Source organism: Phoxinus phoxinus, assembly GCF_949152265.1.
Source record: "Phoxinus phoxinus genome assembly, chromosome: 15".
Classification (NCBI taxonomy): domain Eukaryota; kingdom Metazoa; phylum Chordata; class Actinopteri; order Cypriniformes; family Leuciscidae; genus Phoxinus; species Phoxinus phoxinus.
Genome location: NC_136890.1, coordinates 15,488,898 through 15,515,080, shown reverse-complemented (window position 1 = coordinate 15,515,080; position 26,183 = coordinate 15,488,898). Strand labels below are relative to the sequence as shown.

The following is a 26,183-nucleotide window of genomic DNA, read 5'->3' as shown; positions in this document are numbered from 1 at the left end:
CTTAATCCCAGTCTGTAAAATTGTACATTTTATTATTAGAAACACTGCTAATAGTATTTGATACCAGATATATTTATGATTCTGTATAATCTGGATTTAAAATAACTCCCAAAACATTAGACAACGACACAAAACAACAATTAAACAAAATAACATTTACTTGTTATAAATCTATTCTCTATTTATAAATGTCTAAAACGTCATAAATGAGTCTAATAAAAATATTTATTAACGTAAATGAATTCATTACGTAAAGTTAATTAGAAATTTTTATTTTGAACAAATCTCTTGAATAAATGATTCAGTGTTTACAATCACATAATTTCAACAGTCGTTTCGCATTTTGATCGCTGACGCAACATCAGTGTGTGTATATCCGGACTATAAACTTACCGTAACGCAGTTCAGATGTTACGGGAAGAGGGAGACGGGAACCAGCGAACATTAAAATATTTTAATAAATAAAAAAATAAAAAAAATAATGAAAGTATAAGCCACACAAAACAGAAACAAAACACAACATAAAATCAGGCCTGTTCCTCTCTCGATCTCCACTGTCGTCGCTCCCCCTTTTATGCTTCTGTTCCTCCATGAGAGATACGAGATTGGTGCGTCGCGCAGGTGTCGTTCATCAGTAATCACGCCACTGGCCTCGTGCCGTCCTCCCACGGCTGTCGACCTCGTCCTGCTCGCCACACGTTATTATTTGATGTTTGCTACACAGTAATAGCAATTTAGCAATATAAGACGCTGTTTGTGTTCCAATGCAATGTTGGGAAAATAATTCTTAAATGGGAAGATTCTGTAATTATTTCTGTAAAATCAAACCGGTGATCAAATGTTGTGTGGGTCTCAGTTTTCAGTGATAGGCACATATAGTGCCTGGTTTTGTGCACACATTGCTTATTCTCCTCACAGAAAGACTTTAGAGAGGAGAAGTGTTCAGTTTGTGACTTCTGGCATCCAGCCATGGGCAGTTATGACTAATGTAATTGAGTTTGTGTGTGTGTCTGTTGGTCCAACTGACCTTCTTGCCAGGCTAAAGAAGTGGGTCGGTGTGCATTCATTCTCTTGCATTCTGTCAAATACACACTTACCACGGAGAGACCACATTACTACAACACCTGTACAAACACAGAGGTAAAGCCAAACTGGCAGAGAGAGAGAGAGAGAGAGAGAGAGAGAGAGAGAGAGAGAGAGAGAGAGAGAGAGAATTATTTAGAGAAATAAGTGTTACAAAGAGGACTATGAACCACAAAACTTTCAAGACTTTTGTCTTGCATATCTCGCATCTGTTGATTATATAATTAAAATAATATACGTAACTGCGAACTGATTGTGTTGTCTGATACTTAATTGCATGTTTACAATGAAATGAAAATGTATTATAGTTTAAATTTATATTAAATGCAATTAGTTGAACATAAGAGTGTTTTTTGACCCACTTACAAGTGTTTAAAGATGAATTTGAACCACTGATTCTTCACATTCTCGTCCTTGGGCACTGGCTTAAAGATTTAAAACTTTGCAGGATGTTTTCATTCACTTAGAGCTATGGTACACACTACATGAAAGGTCATTTTCAAAAATCCATTTTAAAAACATAAAAATAAGTGTATTTCTCTAAAGCACGGCGAAATATTATAAAACAAATGTTTTGAATGAATGATTACAAATGAAACGTATGATTTAAAACATGCTTTGAGTAAAACTTAAATGACATTATTACAAAGTAATTGTGTGTGTTAAAAACAGTAATGAACGTGTACTCTCTTAATGTACCCTTAAGTTGCTTTTTATTTCATTAATATATTATCAGAGGTATAGTTTTTTAAAATAAATATACTTTTAAGATTTGAAGTACAAGTGCACATTAAATTTCCCCACAAGGTTATGTACAGTATGTTGTCCTCTGTCAGTTAATGTATGCAAAGCGTGTAAATATTGCTCTCATGTGCATACAGTAAATAGCAAAGTGCTGCAGTATGGAAGTAAACGAAGCTGTTGTTTGGGTAAAGATTACCAGCAGTGTAACTGACAGTGATTTGGGGGAATCTGTCATATGTTATGATTCTAAATGTAAACTCATTTAACAAACTTTTTCATATTGTTTAAACATGTCTGTCATAATGCTAAAATATTACATTGGCCCTTATTTTTCACCCACATAAGGACTCACTCACAATCCAAGGCGGCCCACAGACCATAAGCTTTGAATAATAGTAAACAAGTTGCTTGGAATTAACTCTGTTCCCAAGTTTCAGCGGACTTGTAAAGTTCAGCAGCTGAACATTTACTCATTTGCACTCCTCGTGGCCAGTGTTTACAATGAACAGCTTTTCTGATAACCTGCCCTCAGATGATTTTACTTGTTCCCATAAAACTGTAGGCCACGCTCTCCTTTTCTGTCTCGCTCTGTCTGACAGTTTTCCGAAACTGAGTTCAAGGACTTTTTTTTTATCGTGGGAAGCTCATAAAACAAACTCCAGTAAAGTCACTGTATTAAAACTTTAACAGCGAGTGGTTTTAATTAAAGGACTTTTATTTCCAAAACAGAGATTATTGTTGCGTATTGACCACCGTTGTAAGAAGACGTACTGTTTTTAAATTAATAATTTTGCATGGATGGAGTGAGCGAAACTGTTAGTAGGCCTACATTAGTTGGGAACTAGTACTTCAAAAAGTTAAGGTGTTAGATAAATTAGTTTGAATTTCATGTGGATCAGTTTTCTTACTCCTTTTGTGTGTGGCCCAAAATACTTGCACACTTTAAAATAATGTAATTTGGGATGCAAAATGTGGCATCAAATCAGTTATTGGATATTTACAGTAATATTTAATTTCCCCTATTTTTACATCTAGAACACACACTTTTCTCATTATCCAAATAACGGATAATTATTTTTTATTAAATCTAACACTGTAAGATGTCATCTTTTCCAAATCTCAAAATGAATTTCCACCATACATTATAATGTGTTATGATGACTAAATTCACTTGAGTGTTTAAAATGATTGGTTTTAATTTTAGTTTCATTTTTTAGAAATGGAATTTTATCTGTTCATCTGTAGTGGTCTGAATTTTAATATCGGTGCATTCCTAAAGGTCATTTCAATATATAACTAAAACATCTGTAAAGCATCATATAATACACTTAATATAGTATAAAATTCAACTGATTTAATGTTCATCTCAATCAACTTTTATGTGAATCGTGTGAAAGACTCACGCTCTAACACATTCCTCACCTCTGCTCTGCTCTGCTTTAATTCGCTCTCTATCAGATGATGTCACAGCTATAAACACCTAACATGAGGAGATAAAAAAAGGTTTGTGGTCACTTTAATTTGACCAAAGGTCCTCTGATTCAGCATAACTGGGGCCAGAAGCAGGTCTCTCTCACCTGTCCAAACAGTCCCACACACACACACACACACACACACACAGTCAACAGTCTCTTCCCATACACAGCTGCTGGTCTCTACCCTCTAAAAGAAGAAAAACACGGCTGAATGAAAGGGTAAAAACTGACATGAAAAGGTGCAGGTGACATGAATTGTGGCTAATTCAGGTCAATTGTGCCCCTTTTGACATTGAGATGACAACCAAAATATGGGCCAATTTACCTGTATTTACCCGTCAAAAGTTCAAAAGTTTTGGGGGTCGGTACCAAAAGAAGTTTCTTATGCTCACCAATTGTACAAAATAACTGTTTTATACTTATATGTTAAAATATAAAGCATGTGAAAGGATCACGTGAGAGTATGCTGGATCGAACTGACAGAGAATGCCTGCAGATCCCCAACCCTCTTGATGGAAGTGAGCATGGTCAGAAGGGCCATCTTCAAAGAAAGGGTACCTAACTCAACTGACTGTAGTGGCTCAAAAGTGGCTCTCTGCAGACCCAGCAAGACTACAGAGAAGTCACAGGAGAGAGTCCTTGGAGGATTTCACCTCCTGTCACCTCTGAGGAACTTACTGTCCTCTGCAGTATAATGTAACACTTTTAAGGTGGATGGGAATAGCCGCCTCTCCAACCTCTCCTGCAAAGATTTGCGCATCTCTGTTGGTCTTCACTTCAGGATGAAAACTAGTTCGCGAATTTACTGTATGCCACTTCAAAGCATTCAGCCGCCTCGTAGAGGGGTGATAGTTACCATCATCGCCGATGATAGTCCACTTACAGTAGGTCTTCACTTAGGTTCCAGAGGTCTGGACGCTGGTGCCAAATTGTGCCTTGCCCCTGACAAAGAAGTTCCTTCCTCAGGGGAATTCGCTAGGGAGGGGCTGATGCAAGGAGCGTAAGCTCAAAGAACCAAGTCTGGGTGGGACAGTATGGTGCAACCAGCAAGAGCTGTTCTTTGTCCTCCCTGATTTTTCACAGTGTCTGTGCAATCATGCTCACTGGGGGAAACACATATTTGCGTATGCCCCGCGGGGTCAGCTGTGTGCCAGCGCATCCGTGCCGAGAGGGGTCTCGATCAGGGAATACCTCAGAGGGAAGTGGGAGGCTTCCTGGGATGCGAACAGGTCTACATGTGCTTCACCGCATAGACTCCAAATCAGCTGGACCAACTGTGGATGGAGTCTCTACTCTTCTTGAAGCTCCACACTTTGTTAAAGCGTATCCACTCGCAATTGAGTTTGCTTGGAATATGAGTGGCCCGCAGTGACTTCAGTCGCTGCTGACTCCAGAGGAGTAGATACTGTAGCAGGTGAGTTGCGACATGCGACATGAGAGTAAACCGCCTTGGCGATTTATAAATGCAATTGTCGCTGTGTTGTCCATCAGGACCAATACATGCATGCCTTCAAACACCGGCCGGAACCTCTGCAGGGCCCGAGGCAGTAACTCGAGGCAGTTGATGTGCCAAATCAGTCGAGGTCCTGTTCTGGACCCTGAAGCTGCATGCCCATTGCATATAGTGCCCCTGCCTGACTTGGATGCATGTGTTGTAACTACAACACCCCTGGACATTTGTTCAAAGGGAACCCCTGCCCATAGAAATGCAAGGTCTGTCCAATGGCTGAACGTGCAGCAATTGATCACCGTGATAGCCACACGATGCATGCTGTGGCGCCATATCCATCTCAGGAGTCTCGTCTGAAGCCAGAACTGATGGCCATGGCATGCAGGGCAGAGGTGGCCTGTCCAGCACCACTGTAAGTCTTCACCGTCAGGGACAACATGAACCTACAGGCCCTGGACTGAAGTCTGAGACGATTATGCCAGCTGGCTGTGTTTTGCAGGAATAAATGCAGCGCAAATACAACCGCTCGGCTCCGAAGAACAAGTTTGAATGATTGGATGCAAGCCATCTCCATTCATGCAAAATTCCACTCGCCAAATCTCATTGGACTTTTCTGAAGTATCAGAGGTGTTTAAAGCTCCAAAGTGTCCCAAGCTCCATAGTGTAATTTCATCGACAACGTCAAAGCGAGTGACAGAAACAAAACAATTATCTTCTTTGTTATGCCAAATTATGGCAAATATGTCAGAGAACAGACAGTGTATACTATACAATAAGACTAAACGTGGACCCTTGACAGAGAGAGAGAGAGAGAGAGATTTCGGAGAAATGTCTTTTTATTTTGTGGACTCCACTTTTTTGAGCATCATGTGTTGGATCGACAGCAGCAGGTTCACTGGACACCACTGCACAGGGTCAATTACACCTTACAGGATTCCTCAGTGGCATTAGAAAATATTTAGAGAGTGAGGGAGATGTGCACGCCGCAGTGCGAATGAAAGAGAAAATATGTTGCTTGCATGGACTCATAATAAAAATCTTTTGATGCAATATTAAATGTTCATATTTTCACATGCTCCACTATTTATTTGACTGTAACCTACAGTATAACTGTTTCAGCTGAGTGTAATCTTTCAAATGTGCTATAAAAGCAGTAGCTGTAGTACCATAAATCACAGAAACTCTATCTATCTACGTCCGTCTGTCCGTCCATTAATTTGCCTCCTTCAGTTTGAGGCCAATTATCTTGTGGCATAAGGCTGCGAAATATTCACCATCTTGTTCAGCTTTGCTTATTTTATTTTCTCAGATGATTTATGAAAATCATGGATTGGTGTAAAGTTTTTGGACTGCACCCACACACCCTCCAGCAGTACATTTTCGGGTTCTTTCTTCAAACTCTCTCATACTGGAAAGCAGGAACAATTTATCCTCTATTTCACATGCCGCTGAAAGAAAAAAAATCTTATCACAAAGCTCTGATTGTTCAGTTTGAATGCTCCCTCCAACAGAAGTGTGCACTCACACAAACAGGCAGGAAAAATTTACAGTGTTTATTTTCTACTGGCTATATCCTGCTTCATGCGTTTCGTCCCAGCTGCTCAGAGCTTGTTTGAGGGAAGTTGTTCGGAGAGCGGCGGCAGGAGTTTGATAAATGTGAGAAGCAAGGGTTTGTGGCGAGCTGTCAGTCAAAAGGGGGAAAGCTAAAACAAGCCCCTTTTTATGAAACTGTTTCCATGCAGACCTGCAGGTTTGTGGCCTCCATTAAATTAAGAGGAAATGAACCTCACTTCCTGATGAAATTTTAGCTTGTGTACTTATAAGTGATAATAAACTGTTCATGACGATTAGCAGATCTTATGGTTTGTAGGTGATGAGTTCCTGACGGCTATGTCCATGTCTTCAGAGGAGGGAACACTCGAAGATATAGTGTATAAAAATGAGGTTTTGAATAACAGTTTCATTTTGCTGAGTTTATGCACTTGTTTTCTTAATTTCACCCATCTTGTTACTGATTAGATAAACAGATTTAATGCATTACTAAATAATCTGACATAATCTGAATTATATTACAAGAATATTCCAGGTTAATTACAAGTAAAAAATCCATAGACGAGTCTGTGGTAAAAATTATTTTTAGTGGTAACAGGCCACTTTCACTAGCCCCTCTACTTTTACATAGTATTTATAAATGTTCAAAAATATTTTTGCTATAAACTTGTTATTGTTTGCATTTTTATATCACAAACTTATTTTTTATCTTTTAATATAAATGTGTTTAGTTATTTAAATATTTGGATTGTAAAAATAATACAAATATTTGAAAACTAATAATATTTATATTATAGCTACATTTTTATATTATAAATACATTTATGCAGTATTTAAACATGCATATTTTGATAACCGCTGCTCTGTTTTGCTGTTGGTAATAGTTCAGGATTTGAACTCTCTGAAAAAAGTTTGCACAAATCCAACACATTGGACAGTACAGACTCACTTGCTTCAAAGTCAGCATGAAATCAAAATGGAACATATTTGTTTATTATTGAATTTTGTAGTATTTATAATAAATGATTCATCATTATTATTTGTTTCATTCATGTGCCCTCGTACTAGTTAATAATATAATTAATGGTGCTTGCTATGCTAATAATTATCTTTTTATCTATTTGTCCTCTGATAATTGAACTAATAATTCAACTAAATTCAATAATCAATTAACTTTACACAGTTATTGAACCGTACTGAATACTGATTTCAGATGAATAATGACACTATTGTCTTTTTAGAGCTGATTTACAGCAGAATTGAATTCTGTTTGCATCATTGAATCAATTTCTTGTTTATCACTGTAAACCTGCTTTGAATCAATCTGTCTTATCTATCTGCTATAAATGTAACACTTGGTTTATTTGGCATTATAAGTTAGCTTCACAGTTCTTACCAAGTGCTTAAGCATGAGTTCTTGGCTTTATTCTCTCGCTATTACCATAGTATGGACGACACCAGCGAGAACCTCTTGTAGTCACAACACTGGCTTTCATTGAACACTTGAGGCGAACATTGTGAAGCGGTCACTACAGATCTGAAAGTGCGTCTCATATCTCTTTCTCCTTCCATGGCACTGCACTCACAACTTTTTACTAAATACGAATAACCGCGATACTAAATACTCTTTAAAGTCTTACACTTATTCATACACTTACATTTTACTCTCTACATAAATAAAGTTGACTTGACTTGATAATAAGGAAGAAAAAACGATTGCAACTTCCGTTTCATGCTGACTTCAATATTAAATACACTTGGTTTGAAGCAGTCCATAGGATTCTTTATTAATTTTAGATGAAAATCTGTGCTCTGTGTGAACAGGTCTTTACTTCACCACGTCAATCTTCTCGCCCATTAATATCCACAGGCTGCAGCTTCCTAAAGTACCACCTTCTTTGCCATATTTAACTCCACTAATTTCCATGAACTATTTAAGCATTTTCATGGTTGTATCTCTATTAATTACATTAGAAAATCTCCCATGAGCAGTTGCTCCACAGACTGTGTCCATGGGAGCGGTTCTGAAGGCACTGTCCCACTGGAGGCATTAATCCAGAGAGCCTGCAGGGTATTTGGTTACTCCTTCGAGGCAGCTGGGCCTGGGTGGGGGGCAGCTTGTGGTCTGGTCTGATTCTCTTTGAAAGGGGATAGTGGGTGTCGAACCCAGAGTGGATACACTGGGATGTGTGGTAAGGCTATGCTACGCTGAACAGACGAACAGGTCTTAGTATGGCTCAGTCAACATCCATTTAACTGACAGACAATCATCAGGGAGTGTAAGAGATGAATATCTGGGGTTAATGGAGTGTTTCGGAGGCCGTGAGGGTTTGAGTGAGTGGCTGCTGAAGGGCTTTAAGCTAGCGGTTAGCTTGGTAAAGTGGCAGTCGGATGATTGTTGCTTCATATCTCAGTCAAGTTTTAACTTGGGCTGTTGATGAAGGACCAGAGTCAACTGTTGTTGATGTCTTTCAACAAATGTGCACTTCACAAAATGAGTTGCAGATGTGTGTACTGTACTGTAAGTGAGATTTTGGATTGGATGAACCTGACCATTAAATGTTGAAGCTGTAGGCTGTAATACAGAAATGACATGTACTTACAGTATATTAGAATGATGATTTTCAACTTTTGGAGGCTGGATGCTGTACAGTGGATTTTGCGTCAAAATCCAGATTTACAGTCGACATCAAGTGGCAACTCAGAATAAACGACCCTCTATGGAAGACTGTTTCTGCATCGCACAATTGTGGCTTTACGTCTCAAATTTGTGACTTTATTTTTACTATTTGTAACTTTATATTATCAATTGCTTCAGTTTAGACTTTAGTTCTCACAATGGGATGTTATTTCTCACACAAGTGTTACTTTCTTTCTAGTAATATTGACTTTTTTTCACAGTTGCTAGTTTATATGTCACCACTAATATCTCCCAGTTTGGACTTTATTTGACATTTTTGCAATATTTGTGGTACGTCTCTTAATTGTGTCAATTTCTTTATACATTACAATTGTGATTTTCATATCTTACAATGTGAACTTTATTTTATTACACTGAGACGGTCTTCCATTAAAAATATCCTAAAAATCAAACACTGAAATGTATTAATATAAGCATGACATGCATAAGTATGCTAAATTATTACTTTTATACTTGTAATCTATCAATCAATCAATCTATCTATCTATCTATCTATCTATCTATCTATCTATCTATCTATCTATCTATCTATCTATCTATCTATCTATCTATCTATCTATCTATCTATCTATCTATCTATCTATCTATCTATCTATCTATCTATCTATCTATCTATCTATCTATATACCTTTAGACATATACCTTTAATGCACGAATATCTGGTTATTTGCATTTCGTAATTTGCATTGTTTTGGGTTGCAACCTACCCACTGAGAACCACTGTTGAAATAGATGCTTTTCGGTGTTTTCATCATGCCCAATAGTACGACCCCTTGCTGGAGGAGCGGACATATCTAGAAAGAAAAATGACAGCACGTTGATTGGTTCTTTTCGTCAATCTCACTCTAGTCCTCTTTGCCTGCCTTAGTCCACAAATCATTTTTTTGGATGGTGGGACTCCATCCCTCTGTACAGTATTTGGTCTGGCCACACAGTGGATGTGGAAAATAGCTCTGAGGTGCAGTCTGCCTGGCTTTGCTTGGCTACTGCACTCCTGTTTTCCTTGGACACCGGTGTTAAAAGATGAGTAGCCGGAGTCGGAGGCAGCAAAAGACCCAGAAGCATTTGAGGATCAGGCAAGGCTCTATAGCCCATGTGTGGAACATATAAACAGCTCCTCTAATGTTTACATATGGCACATGACTCTCCCAGCATGCATTTCTTCCTCCCACTGATGGCTCAAATCCAGACAGGAGGACAAAAAGAAAGGAAAAATAGAGGAGAGAGACAGGACATTCCAGAAGGCTGCAACTGGAGTTCCTGTTATACAGAGAAATCAAGAGGAACACTGTGTGAGACCGTCAGTTAGTTAGTCGACACATTTGGCTGCTAAGGACTTTCCCAGATTTTACAGCCAATACATTAGCTAATCATCTTGGCTGGATATGGAATATACCAATAATTCTCAAATCAACAAATCAAAAGAAATGAATGGATCTCCAGCTGAAATAAACCTCACTGCTTCCAAATACTGAATGTCTTTCAAACAATGTATGACATTTTCAAATTATTAATAGGAAAAAGTAGGACTAATCAGTGCAGGCTGCTACTTTTTTGCTCAAAATCATATTTGGTCATTCTTCATACAATGATTAGTTCTAGACGTCCGATTGGATTGGTCTTGCAGCTAGGCTGATATACATTACAACTGCACCGCAGGTTACACCATACGCTAGTAGGTGGACGAGAAACTGTCTTTATAAACGAGTTATTGAATCAGTCATGTCATCATCCTATTTGTTTGAAACACTGATTCATTCAGGAATGAAACAAATTACTTTTTTTATAAATAAGTCATTGAATCATTCTCCAAACCTTTTGCTTCAGAAACATTTATTCAGGAACAAAACGCTACAGCAGTCATTTCTGCTTTGACTTCACTTGGAACTTCTTTGGAACAATCTATATGTCTAGAATACTAAAATCTATGTCTAAAATACTGTTTTAATATATTGTTTATTGAACTGTTGTATAAGATCAATGTTACCTGTGGCCGAGTGGATCACAGCTGTGAGGTTTAGAACAACAGCACTTTTGCTTGTGTGATATTACGTAAATATAAAATAATTTCCTGACAAAATAGTATTCACAGGATTTCAACACAATTATTTTCAAAAGGTCTTAAATGTACAATGCTTTTCACCGCCAACATACTCAAACACGCTCACCTAGAGCTGCCAGAGGCCATTTTAAAACCAAATACACCAACTGACATATGACCTATTATCAACAATAACATGTGAAGTTTTACCAGTCTCCAAATAAGTTTTGTGTTATTTCAAATGTCTCTCAGTTGGTCTGACTGAATCTAAGTATGTAGTTTTTGTCATGTGTGTTTTATTTCAACCGAGCCAATGACAGTTGTGACAGCTGTATAAAGAAATGACTGTACGGTGAAATTAGTTTCTAAATGGCAATGAGGTGAGTGTTTTTCACTGACAGAATAGAGTGTAATGATGATTCTGTGGACCACACAATAATAGCTTTCTAAATGGCACCAGATTGGGAATTTTGCTTTAACAACAACATAACCATTTTTGCTGCTAAACAGAATGATTTTAAATTCCACAAAGAACAGTAACATCTGCCCTAAAGAACCGTTTAATGCTTTTTAGAACCATTTATCATTTCATACTAATAGACACTGCATTTCAGAAGTGTGAACCAGCAAAGTTTTTTTTTAAATAAAGAAATATTTATTTTTATTCAGTGACAGTAAAGGTATTTATAATGTTACAGAATTGTTCTATTGCAAATATAAACTGTTCTTCTGAACTTTATATTCATCAAACAATAAAAAAATAATGTTTCCACAAAAAATTGCACGATTTTCAAAGTACCGGTAGTCGGTCACTGTTCTTTTCACACTGCACGACTATCTGGGACAGCATTCAGTTGCTGCTGTGTGCACATCAGGGGTTTTTACATTGCATGACTTTACAAAAGAAAGAATCACCGCCAACTTCTTTATGCTCCGCAAACTACGTTTCACAACCAAACACACGCAAGGAAATAACGCAAGATAACGCTTACGTGAGACCGAAATTGTTATTAAAAATTATAGCCTGCAAGAAGATTGTCAAAATTGTCTGTGCGCTGATTTGCAGTGAAAAGGAGAAAAAGAAAAACAGATTATGCAGGAGGAAATGGTTGGGGAGACGAGAGGAGCAAGGACTGTGTGTTCTGCAAAGAGAGTTGGGGTAAATAAATAATTTTGCAATGTTCTGCTGTTGCTGCTGGTCAAGCAAATGTTTGTGCTTTGTTTCTGTTTGATATAATTGTAAATATATATATTAAAATACTGATATTCTGGTCTATAACTCCTCCCCGAACATCCTGCTGTCCTGTTTCTTGCTCTCTCGCTGGCTGTAGGTCATCGCCGATGTAGTTTTCAGTCAGAACACTTTCACACAGCAGGATTTTGAGCGAAAATCGGGCCTAAAATCGTCCAGTGTGAACTCGGCATTAGTCTCTTTAAGGGGACCAAGGGACCCTACTTGAATGCCTAAGAAGAAAGTAAGGGAGGGAGTAAAAAAACACAATCATCATTACGGCTCAAAGGGCAGCTTACCAAAGTAAGTGACAGATAACAAGGAGGGACACCACCTAGGCGAACTTCTTCAACTCATTAGCGTTGTCGTATTAGAAATATAAGGCCAGCTCGAGGTGCACGGGGGCCATGATGATAATGTAGAGTCCGAACATCAAGGGTGATAATGCATGGTCCGAACCTCTACCATCTATCAATCCGACCCCGGACCTAGGCCTCAGAGGAGCATACTGAACCCCAGCATTGCTTTAGACAATAAAATAAATAATAAATTTTTCCCCTTATCACAAATGTATCTCGGTAGCAACATTTCATTGGCCGTGTGCTTTGTGGCAAGGATGGCTAGATCTAGATGGCTAGAGGAGATATTTCTAGATAGGTTGCAGATTTATTAACATCCTTAATTCCTCAGAACTAGACATTCCACATTAATCCGTAAGATTAGAAACCATGAAAGCATTACAGCTAGCAAGGAAAGTCTCGAAAATTTAAAGGACTTTTTGTCAGATTCCTCCCAAGCCCCGCCTATAATCGATCCCACTTGGCCTCTACAGCGACCTTGGGACCCAAATCCCGAGGTGTAGGTGCTCAATTCTCATCCATCAAGAGAGAGTCTAGCATAGGCAAAAACCGTTCAGAATTTAACAGAGTCTGCTGCCATGAATGCATCACTATGAGTGCCCTCATCTCCCTCGAGAGCCGAACGCGCTCATGCAAACGCTGACTATCCTTCAGGTGAGAATCAAAAAACAACAAAACTTCTTACCAGTCTCTTTCAGGAAGTCTCGTGAATCTCTCGAGAAGTCGAACACGCTCCGCCTGTAGCATTTGTCTTACACGCGCATACAAACAAACGTCTCCTGAAGACAAAAAGAGTTGATGATGTGTATTCCCTTTATTGTGACGTCATGGACTGCCGTCTGCCAATGGTTTGTTTGCGTTTGTTGTCACGCTGATGGCATTCCCCATAACATTAATCCAAGACGCAGTGTTGAGATCCACTTCGAAAGGGCAATATTTATATTATTAAAGTACAATGGTAGAGCCCTTATGGGAATAATGATAATTACATTGTACTTTTTACATCGTTTAGTTTTTTTTGTTTCTTGTTGTTTTATACATTTATTTGACTCGTCTTCTTTACTGTGCTTGTCAGCGTTCACCATCTGCACAGAATTCAAATCTCCAAATCACAGAGGGAGGAATAGGATCCTCTGACCCTGATTAGCTGTTCAAACTCCTGACCCCTTATCAGTCTGATCTTAGATCAGATATCCAGAGCTCTGAGAGCTGCAAATAAACAGTGGAAGACTGTCGAGCTGCTTCAGCAGGCCTGGGTAACGGAGCCCTGGTGAGCCATTTGGTCTTTACACTTTTGCTCCACTCACTATGGAGTTTAATAGTGTGTTTTTTTAACAGCCTCCATCATTCTGAGAGAGTTTAGGGCGAGCAGCTGCAAGCCACGCTGGGGGAACTTGGTCAAATTCCAGTGCTTTCATTTACTATTACTTTAGGTACTGTATGAGAGGGGCTTGAACATACAGTACTGTACAAAATGCCTCTGTGAAAGTGCTGATCTGAGATAACATGTCCCTTAGGATAATTCAGTAAAAAACTGTGGAAGCTTGATTCTGCCTCAAAATAAAAATAAAAAATGTAGTTTTGAGATAAAAAAAAGTTAGAATAAGAAATAAAGTCACTCTGTGAAATATAAAATTTCCTTTTTTTAAATTCTGAAGCTGGCTTCTAACAAATCAGCACAAAGAAACTTTTTACAAAATCCATACCCAGAGTTTAATAAAGAACATTATGCAGTGGATGTGAAGCAAGCCCAGATGCTCCCACGTCTCCTCTGACATGAGTTTAGCAGAACATGCAGATGAGCAAAAGAATTTCAGGCATTGCAAAATCCCCTCTGCTATAACTCTAAATTTGACTTATGTCTCTTCCTCCACTCTCACTTTCTTTGTTTCTTCATATATATATAAATGTATTCAACTCTTTATTATGTAATGTTGCTGTTTGAGCATAACAAATGTCCGACTGGAGTGCCCATAACCTCCACAGAGGACACTCCTCTCGACTCCTGGGATATCTCATCATGAACTTTAATTCCCATAACACATTGCCTGGACTCATTATGTTGTGATTAGGTTCAGCTGTGTGTCATTAGCTTGTTACGCCCTGCTTACTGTATATGCCCTGTGTTTTCACTTTTTCTTTACAATGTCTTGTTTGTGTCACCTCTGTATTTCAGAATGCTCTTTCTGATTTTCCCGTGTAATGATTCTGACTTTCCTGGATTTCCCTGTTTGCCTGTATTTTGTACTATAATTCAACCTATGTGTGTCAGAGCAGTTTGTTACAGAATGAAAAGTTAAAAAGCACAAAGTCCACTCCAAAGTGAGTTATCTATATCAGTATGAAAACCTATCAAGCATCAAGCATGAAAACCTATAGTTTCTATAGTTTCCCCCAAAAACAAAATCAAGATGTGGTAAAAGGCATAATAGGTCGTCTTTAAAAACAGAAAGGATCAATGGTTTCTCTATTTGGGCTAGATTAGAAAGCAACGTAATTTGTTAGAGTAAACCTTTCAGTCATAACTCTTTCACATTTCCAACAGCAGATTCTTGAAAAGACAGTGAAGGTTGGTAAAATCGCAGTATATAGTTTTTGCTAAGCTACGTTATCTAAGCGAATTGGTATTACCAATTAAGGCAATGTTACTAAAGCAAAAATAAGGAATGCTGGAGTGTTACTCTCATCCCGAAACACACTTCTGGAATGTTCGAATGTATATCAGTGAAAAAGACAACATTGAGTCTTTTGCTAAATCTGTGTATTGGAACAAAACCAAGCAGAACAAGCACAGAGAAACCGTTCTATATTTAAGCCACCATGATGACAGGATAGCTTGAACAGCGACAGCGTTGATCTGTCTGAGCTTAGGCCAGGATCTCCCAGACACATGTGGGCCGCTCATGGGACTCAACATGCTTTAGTTTCCCGACAGTGCTGTAAGACGTTCTTATATTTGCCTCTATTTGTGCTGAAAGATTCATTGTGAGTTTTGAATTGTGGGCCACCCTGATTCATTGTAAGCATTCACATACAGTATACAATTTCATTCACCTTTAAAAAAGGGAAGTGGCACAAAAATGGTTGCGGTGTGTGCCCCATTACACCATAGTGTTTAAAGTGTCAGCACCTGAAGCTATGAACCACTTCACCTGCATGGTCTATAAAGTCTCTGACTGAGCCAAAGGAACCTACTTTTAACCTGTCAAAGCCCACTCATTAGTTCTCAGTAACAATCAAAGAGGAATCAAAAGGTTTCACAAGAGTTTGATTTGTGAAATACATCAATCACATGCCCTAACCAATTTCATATTCCTCATCAGTTCCAAAAAAACAACAGTTTACTTTCACTGTACATTTCTTCTCACTTACACTATGCAGTATGCATTCGCCCTTACAAAAAAAAAGAGAATTTAACTGCAATTAGTATACTTCTTTCAACCTAAAAATAAGAGAGTACACTTTGTCTATTTTTATGTATCAGAGATATACAACAAATGTGTACTTGGCTTATATAAGTTATACTTATATACTACAAAGTGTACTTTCATTAACCCAAAAATGAGCTATAGGTACAGTAGCTATTATTAGTTGTGTCTACAACTGTTACTTAAAGAACATTAAAAAGTATACTTTTATAAACTAAAAGTTGGCCAGTTTAGCACTGAATTAGTACACTTACAAGTACACAACTAACTAGCCTACATTAAGTACATTGATTAGTATATTTATTAGAACGGTATTAAACATTACGGTATTAATGTTTAATTTAATACCATTATTAATTAACCCCTTTATACCATTAGAAATTAATTCTCTGACTGATTTCCTGTCTTCCGTGTATTCTCTGTGATCCTGTGCCCATCCGATCTGACCATTTCTGTGAAGAAAGAGACCATGAATTAATCCCATTTGTCCACTGTGTGACAACTTATTGTGTCGCTGACATTCTCACCTGCTCACCTCCAACGTACCGAGTGATCGTCACCAACTTTGCCACTGTTTCACCTGAATACTCCACTTGCACTTTTGTAAATAAACACTGTGTTTGGATTCACTTACCTGGTCTCCGAGTGTGTATCCTGACAGTGTGCACTTCCAGGTCAAATCAAGTATATTCTATTTAAATTTTTATTTTTTATTTTTTGGTAACACTATTTTACGGTGCCCGTGATACAGAGTAATTACATAATTAAGTACTTAGTAGTAGATGTTGTAATAACATGTAACTACATGTACTTAACATGTAATTAAGTTATGGAACAGCCTGTACTTACACATTGTAATTACACACATGTAATAGGCAGCTACTGTTACACACATGTAACAAGCCGGGTCAGTTACATATGTGTTACCGACTTGGTACAATGTAATTATATAAGAAAGTACTTAGTACTACACAATGTAACAAAAAGTGTATCAAGACTGTACTTAAGTGTACTTCATGTGTATCTACATACCTTATCCATCTGTACTGTAGTTTGGATGAACTCACTAGTTCACAGCATAAATACATGTAGTAGCTTCCTAATTAGGCTACATAATATTACACAGGGATAAGCTACGTAAAATAAAGTGTATCAAGACTGTCCTTAAGTGTACTTCATGTGTACAGATGGATAAGGTATGTAGATACACATGAGGTACACTTAAGTACAGTCTTGATACACTTTATTTTACGTAGCTTATCCCTGTGTAATTGCAATGTAATTAGGAAGCTACTACATGTATTTATGCTGTGAACTAGTGAGTTCATCCAAACTACAGTGCAGATAAGGTATGTAGATACACATGAAGTACACTTAAGTACAGTCTTGATACACTTTATTTTACGTAGCTTATCTCTGTGTAATATTATGTAATTGCAATGTAATTAGGAAGCTACTACATGTATTTATGCTGTGAACTAGTGAGTTAATCCAAACTACAGTACAGATGGATAAGGTATGTAGATACACATGAAGTACACTTAAGTACAGTCTTGATACACTTTTTGTTACATTGTGTAGTACTAAGTACTTTCTTATATAATTACATTGTACCAAGTCGGTAACACATGTAACTGACCCGGCTTGTTACATGTGTGTAACAGTAGCTGCCTATTACATGTGTGTAATTACAATGTGTAAGTACAGGCTGTTCCATAACTTAATTACATGTTAAGTACATGTAGTTACATGTTATTACAACATCTACTACTAAGTACTTAATTATGTAGTTACTCTGCACTCAAAAAAATTACTCTTTGAATGAACATAAAAAAATCATGGAAAGGATTTCCACATGATTAACTTGCTTTATTTCAGCATTATGCAATTATGTTATTCCAATTTAATGTACTTACGTTGGGTCAACTTAATTTATTAAGGTTGATTCAACTTATTTACTATAGTTTGGCACAGCTTCATTTAATAGTGTCAGCCCAACTAATTTTAAGGTTTTCTGACATGATTGAAGTGTTTTTTTATTTTCAAACATCCATTAATATTTCATTAATTTTAGTGACACATAATTAAATCGATAGACTATAGCTAGCTATTTGCTAGCAGTAGCACATGTTAGTAAATGCTAAGATTTACATGCTTCTTCAACCGAAACAGTTAAACGTAACTGAATCAGTCCACAGACAAACAAAATGCTCCACTCTTCTCCACAATGGTAACCCACTGTAATTTAAATGGTTCTAATAATTCCAATGTAATTGAACATTAAACACAATTACACACTATCAAGTCTTCCCCTTTTCTAATTTTCTCCAAAAAACATAAAATAACACTTCATTTTAACATTTATTCTCTCTTAATTTAACCATATGCAAAGCATGCTGGGAACTAACAAGCACCGCCCAGTCTCAGTTAATGCAACACAAATCATTCATGTAATCCAACACAAATGGATTAAGTAAACTTAAATTTTATATTTAAGCAGATTGAACACAATCAAATTAAGTTAGGGCAAAATGGCAGTTGGCGTCGCACTATACCGCCCCCCTCTGGATGTAAGAATTTTTTACTTAACATAAATGATTTGTGTTTAGACAACACGTTAGGATTTTGTACTGTTAAGATTAGACATAATTACGTGGACCTTAATAGAAAAAAACATTTCAAGTCAACAAACACAATTATTATAAGTAAACTAAATATAAATATATTATTTAAAGTGCACAACCTTCCTAGTTCGTTTTTTTGAGTGTGTATCACGGGCACCGTAAAATAAAGTGTTACCTTTTTTTTTTTTAAATAAATATTTAATTGCAGTTTATATCTGAGTGAAATATCTTTTTGAACAAGAAAAAATAGGGCGGAACTTGATTTTGTATGTGTATGTTTGTGGAATTACATACATAATGGCTTAGAATGGAGAAGAAATATGTCAAATGGGACAGACTTTCGTCATCATTCTGTCGATCATGAGCCAAAACAGCATCATCTGAGACAGGCTTTTTGTTTGATTTTGTATGTTTGCCATCCAATACATGATCTAATGGCTCATTACAGCAATGCGGTCCACCACTGCCCAGTTTTCACACATTTTTCCTGAGCTCCATCTCTCCAGTGTTTATGTGCTATCTCTCTATCTTTCTTGCTTCCTCCCTGTGTGTTCCAGCTGCAGAGCCCTCAGAGGAACCCAGCAAATACTTTCCATACCTCACCACAGACGAGAGAAAGAGAGACTCGTTTTGCTTTAACATCTGGTCTGAACATGATGAGGGGTATTAATGAAATAGACGGATGTCTCTTTGGAGAGCGCTGATGGGGAAAAGGTTTAGCTCAATGGTTCGGATTAACCCCTTGAGTTGAGCTTCGCAATGTGTTTTTTTCCCCCCTGAATTTTTGCCACTGATTGTGTTTTATGACTAAAACATGTGTACATATACTATACATTATGAGACAAAAGAATATGTCTGGCACCAGAATGCAATATGTGCATTTTTATGTAAGTCGCTTTGGGATGACGGTGTCTACTAGGCCATAAATATAGGCCTATGCAATGATCACAGATGCAGTTATGTTAGTGCATGTGGATGTCAAGTGCGCACTGCATCATATAAAGCAGTGATTCCTAAGCAATGGCACACACCCTACTATAAGGAAGAATTACTACATAATTGTGTGTGTGTGTGTGTGTGTGTGTGTGTGTGTGTGTGTGTGTGTGTGTGTTTAATATTATTATTTTATATTTTTATATTAAAAATTTATTTTTAAACTTTAATTTTAAATGTAAAAACTAATAGATATAAAATAATGTATTATATTATAAATTGAAATAATATATTATAAATTACACAAGGGGTACAAAAGACTAAATTTTGTGTTAGAGTATGTTTGCATGGTGGACATCATCATTTGAAAAACAAATGCTCCATTTTGGTTCTCTAAAAGTAATTTCACTCTTGGCAAGCGGACAATATTAAGCATTCAGTTATTTTATGGTGCATTTGAAAAACCGAGGAGTTCAAATTCTGTACAGTAATGAGGGCTGAAAAACTCCATTGTGGACCACGGTTTGCTGAAATCTGTCATTTTATTCAGTGGCTGTGAATACATTGGCAGGCTTGCTAGCTTTGAACTAATCAAATAAATGACACTTTGAATCCAATCTCAGAGCGATTATGACTTCCCTTTTTAAATGAAGGGGGGGAAAAAACTTTTGGAAAATTAAATTAGCTTTACGTTTTTGGGGAGAGACAGGCCCTGCCAACTCCAATATAATAACTGTAAGACTATTACTACCTGAAAATGGTTGGTTTTGGCAGCATGTCAGAAAGAGGGCAATAAAAAGTCGGTTTATTTGCCATCGTCCGATCTGCATCTGTGGGATTGAGTTTCTGAGCTTTTTACCAGCACTGAACCCACAACCTGAACACCACCCAATCCAGATCAGCCAAACAGGACCTGTTCACACATACTCTATTCTGCTGATTTCATGCTCATTCCTCCTCACAACCTGCTTCTACTGAATCTACTGTAAACCACACCTGACCTCATTTCTGGCCTGGCACGTACTAGACACTGCTGGGCTTGTAGTTTTTTACAGGTACGGTGTGCATAGGGGCACTGTTTCACAGAGCACTGTGTTTCCTCACGGTGACACTCGTAATGTGTGATTTCTCATTTTAGAATGTACCCGGTGGTGGCGAGTGAGCAGTAAATCATTCGCACACATTTATGACACTCTCTGCCTGTTCAAGAAAATTGCTGACTTTGGTTGAGAAACTTGTGTGTACTTGCACGTTTGCTTGTGAATAGTGAACATAAGCCTCCCAAACCCTTCACTGCTCCTAAAATGTTGCTCCTAAATGTTACTTTTTGTTCAACAATTACAAAAGTGTTTTAAGAGTTCAGAATTCAGACATACTTAATTCACATACTCTTTTTCATCTACTATGATGTAAGAAAATAGGCATATTCATACTCGGGGAGTCACATGTTGCCACATACTGGCATATCTACTTTTGTAAGAAAAAAGAAAAAGAAAAAAGAATTTAGTGTGTAAAAAAAGTAGTGTGCACTTCCAGTTCAAATCAAGTATATTCTATTTAAAAAATATATTTACTTGCAGTTTATATCTGAGTGAAATATTTTATATATATATGAAATATATTTTGAACAAGAAAAAAAAAGGGTGGAACTTGATTTTGTCCATCGGAAATTGATTGGATCGTTGGATTGTTGTGGTTTGCTATTGGTCGATCTCATCTGATTGACAGGTTGTCCAACTCTCGCGCCAGTAAACACGTCATCAGAGAAGAGAAGAGAAGAGAAGAGAAGAGAAGAGAAGAGAAGAGAAGAGAAGAGAAGAGAAGAGAAGAGAAGAGAAGAGAAGAGAAGAGAAGAGAAGAGAAGAGATGGCGCTTCAAGAGAAATGGGAAGTTATTTTGAGATTTCAAGAGCACATAGATTGATAAGTTATTTATAATAAATACGGCAATATTCCATAAAATCAAGCATTGTCAATGTTGATTTCATGGTGACAGTTAAGTGCACTTAATTACATACTGTCAAATTACATTTAACCCTAACCCTAACCCACTTTAAAGTATACATTTTAAATTTCATTTAAATTACATTTTAAATCATTGTTTTAATAATATTTTGTTGTGCTTTAAAGAAGTACACTTATTTTGATGTTGAGCAACATACCGTACTAAAAGCACACGCAAAGTACTTCGTTATTTTATATTAGCCTCCATTTAAAGATAATATATTTTATATATTTTGTACTATATTGCAACTTCATTACAAAAATGTGTAGTTAAATATACAAGTAAAAAATGTTTGTAAAATGTAAAAAATGTTTGTCAGTACATTCGGCAGTACACCTTGTATGTGCTTAAGTGCTACTTAAGTCGGTCAAAAAATACTAATACTAATAATACATTTGTAAATAACATGTAATTAAGTGTCCAAAAACAATATATTTCATTTACACTTCAGTATATTATTTCCATAATAAGAACTCTTTGCCTATGCTAATGTGTAGGCCTACTTTTTTTTCACAACGGTATGTAACCTGCTAAAATAGTCATTGAAAAATGATCACCACTGAAGCACAGACAGTCTGGAACGCACAAACATCGGAGCGGAGTCATACTAACAGTATCTGTCACAAGACGGATGAAGACCGGATACAAATATAAACAGGCATAACAGTGTACATAACATAGCATACACAAACAACCAAACCAAAGACTGAAAACAGAGGAATATACAGAGATAATGAAATGAATGTGAACAGGTGCGATAATGGTGAGTGTGTGCAGATGTGAGCCAGGAGGGATTATGGGAACTGTAGTGCGAGGTGACTGAGGATTGTGACAGTATCAGTATCTGTTTTTTTCTTTTCTTTTCTTGTAGATGACAGTGGAAGAAAAAAAAAGTAATCAAAGTCTCTTTCACTAGATTAGCTGGAGTTGCCTGAACGGTGCATTTTTTGCGTGGTTGGAATAGCTGATGGTAGTTTGACTGGGAATTTTTTGGGGAAAACTGTGCCAAAAGTTCTGGAAATCGCTTTAGGGAGTTGAGGAGACTAATCACATTTACAGGCATACATCTTCAACTAGTACCATAGCGCCTGACAGCGGTGTGTGTGTGTGTGTGTGTGTGTGTGTTCTGAAAGCATGCTGGTATTTAAACTTGACCCACGTCGCACAAGATTTCTCTATGATTCAGTGTGTTTTGAAACACTAGACCGATTTCCTCTGGATGGACGTTTACTGTGGTCTTCATGTTTTATTTGGGGAGTCCTCCTTCCCCCTTCTGAACTTTTATGGCTACCTGTTATGAAACATAAATAACTCAAAAGACACAAAGTAAAACAAACCTCGAATGGTTTCAATGGAGAAGTTTGCTTTCACGGGAAAAGAGACGGTTGTGCCCTCAACCACCTTTTTCTCTCTCTTACTCATTTCTCTCTCCTTTCCAAATTCTGGGCTTTTAGCCAGACGCCCTAAAAATAAAGACATGAGAAAGATTTAATCCAGGTCAAGAGACTGAGAGCTGGGTAAAGATTCAAACAATAACATCTCGGTAGTAGGACAACAATTCCATTTATCCCACGGACCTGCTGCCTTTTATTTGAGACTGTCCTCAAGTCTCGCTCTCTTCTTCGTGAGTGGTTATGAAAATTGATTTCTTGTTTGGTTCATATCACTTTACACAGTAGCCGGGCCACTGCGGAATTCACCATGCCAAATGTAATTTCAGGAAGAGAGAGGTCTGTTTGTGTGGAGAGAGAAGTACAGAGGGACTTCTGTTCTCGGCCTCAGTCGTCCGGTGAACGCTTTTGAGGGTTTGGGCTCAGGGAATAGCCACTCTTCGTTTTCCAAATGTAAACTGTAAAGTGGAAACTGAACATGGGTGATTTGTTTCTTTAAGGGTATCAGCATGTCCACAGCAGGGTAGGTGCAGACATGTCATCTGTTGTAACAAGTGAATGAGTGACACCATATATATATGGACTAAGGCTTTTCAACCGCTGTTGGTTAAATAAGTGCACTAAATGTAATTTAAACCAAACAATACAAAATTTAAACAGCCTGCTTTGTTCCATATTTAGACTGAGCGATGAATAAACACAACATGAGACAAGATTCAGCTACTTTCCCCCCCCACAAAGTGGTTCAAATTTTAGATGGATGGTTGGCATCATGTTTGACTTATAGACGTAGCCCATGCATCCAGATCTGTGTTTGTTAGATGAAAAAGCTTTTTTAAAAACCGCAGCATGCTCTCCAGACTTAACTGTCCTTTGGAAAAAGAAAGAAATGTGTGTTCTCACTCAGGTCTTACTCTGTCGTGCCTGTCTGCACGGGGAAGCCTAAAAAAAGCATGTGAAATGTTACGGAAATATTAACTTGTCAGTTGCATCTAAACACTATAAACAAATAAATAAAATTGAGTTGCTGCCTTAAATTTTTAAGTACAATCAACTTGGATGTTTAAGTTGCTATTTAAATTGCATAGTTGAATCTTGTATAACTTGTAAAGCAAAACATATGTTGTCATAACTTATCGATCATACAATTTTTTTTACAGTGAGAGAGGGAGTGTATCCATCTGCTTTTGTGCAAGGTCAAAGTCAAGATGTCCAAATGAAATGGTAAAACACTGCTCTCTTGTGGACATTCTCTGCTCAGAATGTATATAGTCATGATGCACTTGTGAATATAATTCCTCTCTGGATTAGCTCTAAGAATTGATTTGATGTTGCTGTGGACTCTCAAAATAATTTGTACAACTGCCTCAAATTAGCTAAGATTTTATTGAAACTGGGCAGCAGGAGAGGTCTGACTGCGAAGGACACGTCTGTTTCGTGTTTTCAGAAAATGCAGAGGCTTCACTCGAGCAGATTGGTTTTGTTGTGGAATGTTCCACTTGGTGGAGTTCCAGTCTGCACTTTTGAAGGCTTTTATAATTTGACTAATCCATGAGATTGTATCTTGGCAAGAAGATGCTCCTCATGCTCTCATGATCAGACACTAACCAAAACAAGATTTATATTGCGTAGTAAAAAAAAAAAAATCTTATGTTAACTTATAGCTTCTTAAATAGTTATGAGCAGTTATGGCGTCACGGAATACAATTCCTTTAAAAGATTATTAAAATAATGGCTAATCGTCCAAACATGTATTACTGAGAACTTTACTCATGCTTTAAATTAGTTTTATGTGTAAAATACATATGGGGATAATGATTAAAATATGTGTTTATTGAAGTTTAAGTTTATTGACTGTTGTGGAAAAAAGGAAATGCATGCATAGTTATTAAATTAAAATATGTTTTATATTAGCCTACATATAGTATTTTTTTTTATAGATCAGGTGATATTTTTCCACTTTTTTTTACATTTATGTACATCTTTTTAAGCAACTTATTTTATACATTTTATTAAGAACTTATCACTACAAACTATCATATGCTCATAATTAGGCTACATTTAGCAGATGCCTTTAATCAAAGACTTAACTGCCTCGTTGTTTCTGTAGATCCAAGATCATTGTTTGAGCTACATAATGAATCAGAATAAATAGCCTATATGTTAGTTCAAAATAGAAATTAAATAAAATAAACAAAAGGGGACACAGATTGTAAAAAATTAATTAAGCAAAAAAAAAAAAAAAAAAAAAAAATTAACTTTTTCTGTTTTAGACATGTTGATTCAATAATTAAAAGGGCCATGGGTTATTAAAATTTTTAAACTTTAATTTTAAGAACTATAAGTTACAGACATGGAGACTTCTCGGAGACGTGTATCAAGCGCGCGCGCTGTTTCTATAGTGATGATGACGCTTCGGGTCAAATACATTTCAGTTGACACAATTAACTCGACGTTGCCAGAGATCAGAGAGCACATCAGATTGATAAACATTAAACTGTTTATCACTAAAAGTAAGACGATAATAAAGAGACTTGTGTGTGCGTTTCACCTGCGCAAGAGGCCCTCAGAGGTGCGCGCGCTTGTGTTTTCCTCAGTATCCCGGCATGCACCGCTTTATTTAGTGTTGTATCTCCGGGAGATGACAGACACAGCCCTCTCTCTCTGCCCCAGCGAGGAGAACCCCCCCCGCGAAGCTCTCCTCTCAGCAGCCCGCAGACAGCAGAACCAAGCCCATCTCTACCCAGCAGCCATATACTAATCTCAGCCCGTCTTTCTGGTAGGTGTCGGCCGCATCTTTGCGCTTCGCTCCCGGTGTTACGCGCATCTCAGCTGCACCTGCTCGCGCTCGAGCCCGAGCCGCTGACTGAAACAAGCGATGTGTTTCAAAGAATGCCTACTGTAGGCTACTACATGACTCTGAAAACTGTACTGGCACGTATAGTGTAAGTATGCAGCTTAGCGCTGGCACAGATAGCGGTTGTTGTTGTTGTCGGTTGCGTATTTTCGGACGGATGAGGTCATTAATCGACTCGAATGAGCCGGTGGCTGCTTATTGTGACAGTAGACGATGGTGAGGAAGATGGGTGTTATAAAGTGGAATATAGATGTCATTGAACACATTATTGACATTGACACATTCTGGCTGCTTGTTTTGAATGTTGTGTA

General features: G+C 37.4%; 1 protein-coding gene and 1 long non-coding RNA gene across 4 annotated transcripts in view; one reads left to right on the top strand and one right to left on the bottom strand.

Moving 5' to 3' along the window:
* The window catches only part of ccdc92 (coiled-coil domain containing 92), a 92,824-nt gene that overhangs the window by 47,609 nt on the left and 19,032 nt on the right, over positions 1–26,183 (top strand). The window contains exon 1 of one of the 3 annotated variants that reach the window (XM_079637561.1): positions 25,423–25,794. The exons of 1 other annotated variant lie outside the window; for it this stretch is intronic. The gene's annotated coding sequence lies outside the window, so the exon portion shown is untranslated. Of the gene's footprint in view, positions 1–25,422; positions 25,961–26,183 lie in introns of those variants that run through there. One more of the 3 variants, XM_079637557.1, reaches the window with a different exon arrangement.
* Positions 22,155–25,653, bottom strand: LOC307011650. Its single transcript, XR_013800452.1, has 3 exons — positions 25,567–25,653; positions 23,202–23,473; positions 22,155–23,087 (listed from the first exon to the last, which is right to left on the bottom strand). It is a non-coding gene; the product is annotated as an uncharacterized lncRNA (long non-coding RNA).